Source organism: Octopus bimaculoides, chromosome 11 (assembly GCF_001194135.2).
Source record: "Octopus bimaculoides isolate UCB-OBI-ISO-001 chromosome 11, ASM119413v2, whole genome shotgun sequence".
Classification (NCBI taxonomy): domain Eukaryota; kingdom Metazoa; phylum Mollusca; class Cephalopoda; order Octopoda; family Octopodidae; genus Octopus; species Octopus bimaculoides.
This window is the reverse complement of record NC_068991.1, coordinates 37219874-37224576: the sequence shown is the minus strand read 5'-3', so window position 1 is coordinate 37224576 and position 4703 is coordinate 37219874.

The window sequence follows — 4703 nt, the reverse complement described above, 5'->3', positions numbered from 1 at the left end:
TGTGTGTGTGTGTGTGTGTGTGTGTGTGTGTGTGTGTGTGTGTGTTGGTTTGTTTACGTCCCTGTAACTTAGCGATCCGTGAAAAGTATCCGACAGCGTAAATATCAGACTCGAAAAAATATGTAATGGCGTTGATTTGAGTGACTAAACAACTTCAAGGCGGTTTCCCATCATTGCCATAGTCCAATAACTGAAACAGGTAAAAGAATAAATGAATATTGCACACCCTGTTATTTATCTGAATCTATTCATCTTCTGTCTAATTTCTGCCTTTCATTCCTTCCTCTTTTTACACGTGATTTCATTCTCGCCTAACAACATCAAAATTTCCGTACAAATCCTCAGTAATTGACTTAATTTCTTCGGGAAGAAGGTTCAGACATTAGTGAGGTAGTGCACGGGAAACAACCAATCATTCAACAGTGACTTGAAGAAGTTTCATTTACCAAGTTGAGCGAGTTCTTTACATCATAGATTATGTGTCATGACTACATAATACTAATACCCTGGTGAAAAACAAATTCAGCACTGTCTGTACAGCCTTAAGCCGCTAAGGTAAACAAGACTTCATGCTCAAATTCTCACTAATTTATACTAGTCCACAACTGAGAGCATACTGATCTACTATGTTGTAGTTAGCTTTTGATAGGTTGGTAAAAGAACGTGGCAGTTCTCGTGTTGTTTATTGTTCGGAAACTAGGCGAGACAAATTCAGTTTAGCTTGAACAGTGCATGCAGAGTAAACATGAATATAACTGGAAGATGTTCTGAAGAAAATATGTTAACTACTCTACACCAATTCTCAAAGGAAATCATGAGAGTTTCACTCCAATTTATAAAGGAGACCAACCATACTCATAACTTGACAAATGCACTCAAGATCGTGTTTCAATAACATCTACCAGTTGGAAGGAATGTAACTGAGTGACTATTGAAACACGATCCTGAATGCATTTGTCAAACTGTGGGTATGGTAGAACTCCTTTATAAACTGGAAGGAAGCTCCAATGATTTTCCTCAGAACATCTTTGTTATATTCAAAGCTAAACATTTGAACAAGTACGATCATATCATTGAACACCGCTTTCTGTTTTTGCTCAAACTGTTTTGTACTTGCTGTGTAATACATTTTCAGAAAGAAGGGCGATGGATCCATTGGATAGTTACGAAACGTTTAATAGCGTTGGTTTCGGATCTCTGAGTCCAAATCCCATCACCACGGTCATCTTTGTCTTTCATTCTTCGATAGGAAAATGTATTAGTAAAGTATTGGAGTCGCTATAACTAATTGTTAGTCTTCCTTCAAATTGCAGTTCATGTACGTATTCTATTACATTTTCATTGGACTTTCGAGTAGCTGTGAAGACATTCCTATCGGACTGGAAATGATTCCTCCTCATTGCTTTCATAGGAGACAAATGACTTCTCCTTGCTACAGAGATGCTCTTCTTTATGAGAGATAGACTCTACTTAATAGGAAGTTGTCTTCTCACCGACCAAAATGCGTCCTCCACGCGCAGTTTTATTACCTTTCACCATCGCTTTCATTAAGTCATTTTCCGTGTTTTAACAAGCCTGCCAGTCCCTGTGGCCTCTGTTTGTTCTCCATCCTTGTAATTGGGATGATGATGCTGCGAGAAGGAGGCTTCCTTGTAATTTATTTATTGTTGCTGATGTTGTTGTTGTTGTTGATAATTCTCATTCTCTCTGCCGACTGAAACTGGGACAGGAGGTTCTTGGGACTTAACTCATGGCAATGCTGAAGGGTGATATTTTACGACTCCAGACTTGTATCCGGGGCTACTCATGTACAGTAAACTCCATGAATTATTGCCGCTTCTTTTTTTTCCTTTTAATAGTTTCTGATTTAGTCACAAGGCCAGCAACTTTGAGGTGAGTGAGTTACTCGATTAAATCACCCCCACACTCAAACCCACATACACACACTAGCACTTGACTCGTACTTTATTTTATCTACCCTAAAGGAATAAAAGAGAAAGTTGACTTTGATGGCATTTGAACACAGAACGTAAATGGTCGTAGCTAAATACCACGAGGCCTTTTGTCCGAAGCTCCAGCGACTCTTCAAAATCAATGTTCTAAAAGTGGGACAGAATCACCAGTGGAAATCGAAACACCTCTCTGCCGATTACTGAATGGCCGCGATAGCTCTACACCAAATTAGCTTTGAAATCATCAGCAGCAGCAGCAACAACAACAATTATATGTGTGTATATACATACATAAATATATAAATACATAAGCGTAAATGTTTCAGTTCCATCTTCTGACATCTTTAGCTGACGCCTTTATACTAACACAGCGATAGAAGAGTCATATTGCATTAATGGAACGACAGAAGAATCATATTACACTGATATATCGATAGAAGAATCATATATCACAGTATTTATAACTCATCAGACTTTTTAAGAAAATGGAGGAATATTTTTACATTTTATCGCGATGGTGGAAAACCAGTGAGTTGGCTTAAACGCTTCCAACGAAGTGGACTCCACAAAATGCACCGAAGAGTCAGATGTTGGTGTTAAACCGTTCGATGGATAGTCTTTAACTGTGAGAAGGATTAAGTCTACTTGTCTACAACAAACATAATACACCTGAAGAAAGATTTGATGGTCACGGCTGTAATGTCATTAATCATCAAACGTCTTGCAACCTTCTTAACAGAGACTATAAAACCTCGTTTTCGACATAGACACTGGCTTATGATTGAGGCTTGCGTCTTTTTATATCTTCCTGCTTCCAACTGTTATGAATTAGTTTTATTTACATACAGATTAAATCACAATTTAAAAGCCACGCGAGGTGGAGTGGCTGCTGCAGCCAGTATCGCTACCCATTCTCCGAGGCAACGCCATTGCGGTCATTACTGCAGGACATAGCTGAGCACCCCGCTTGTTCTGGGGTGTATGGCCCATCGCCCTCACCCCTCATCTCATGCTACTTTACCCACCCAGCCCTCTTTTTTCTTCTCTTTTTTTCTGTTTTTTTTTTTTAATGTTGTAATTTGAGGTGTGATCTGCAGAAATAAAGCTACTTTATAATCTGTTAAAGTGTTGGAAAAAAATTACAACAAAAGGAAAGACGGTGGGGGCTTGAACAGCAGAAGATGGGATGGAAGGAGTACACCCCATGACAAATGGTGTATTCAGCCGCGTCCTGTGGATGATCGCCATGGGATTGTCGCAGAAAATGGCCAGTGACACTCGTTGCAGCAGTCACCCCAAATCGCAGGGCCCATTTCTCGGACGGGCCGCAGTTACCCCGATTTTACAGATGCAATCGACAGCGCGGTGTCCGAGAAAACCTAAGGTCTCAACGGTGACTGGTACAAACTGATAGCGGCCGGTCAGGCTCCTGTATTTGTTTACTTTTCGCTCCTCGGTGTTATGGGTGGCGATACCCGAGTTGAGACCTGTCTCTATGCTCTATATTACAATAATTCACATAGAAGTAATATGTTACAACCGTTTTGTTGGGGGAATGTCTTTCTGCTGTAAGAGAACAGGAAGTTATGTCTTTCTGTTCTATAATGTAACTGTTATCAAGCCGTTGCAACTATTTCAACTTTTATTACTATTAATCTCGTTACGTTTCTGAAATCTAAGTTATTAATTCACTTCTATCACATTCCTGGTGAAAACATGTCAAATATCCTATTCAGAACGTCGTGTGTGTGTGTGTGTGTGTGTGTGTGTGTGTGCGTGCGCTGCACAAATGCCAAAATGTGCAGAGGAATTTATCAGCAGAAGATGCCAACCAGTTCAAGTGATTTTGATCTTGACACAACCAAACGTAAATGTATGTTTTGGTTTGTTTTTTTACTTCTATATCTGACCAGCAACTTAGGCCCAAGATCATACAAATATTTATAAGGGCAGAGAAATAAAAGATTGTATGACGTTCATGTAACAACGTAAGTGAAGGTACGCAGTGTGACTCCTATGAAACAAACATATCACATTTATCCCTTCTAGAAGTAAAGATGAAAACATCAATATATCTTATATCGACTTTGGTGTTTAATCCAGTAATTCGATCATCGGAAATGTCCACTCATTGAATTTTAATGTACCCATGTATCCTTCACGTAATTTTCATATAGAACGAGCAAAGAGCAAGGCTGGTCCTTTGAAATACAGGTACAAACCACCCAATTGTCTTTTATACCATTTTCATCTACCCAATATCTTTCACAAAGCTTCGGTCGATCAATGGTATGGTAAATGATATTTGCTCAAACCTGATCATAAAGATTACGATGTGAAGTTTTTTCACAATTATACACCCGAAATAGTTTAAACTTTATCTGAACAACCAAGATGTCATATTTAGCAAACTGTAAAGAGCCAGACACGTAATCTCTTTATATTTCTTTGTGATAACTATTAAAGCTACCTTAACAAAGATAGGTGGAAATAGATTTCTGCTCAAAGTCGTTGTAACATAGATATCACACATACGCCACCTTAGGTGAGTATCTTAATACATATGTGTGTGTGTGTGCATAGATATCTGTCTATATCTATACGGATATATGTATGTGTGCGTGAGTGAACATATGTACATACATACATACATATATATGTATATATATATACATATAAATATATATATATATACATATATAAATATATAAATATATATATAATTATATATATATACATATATATATACAT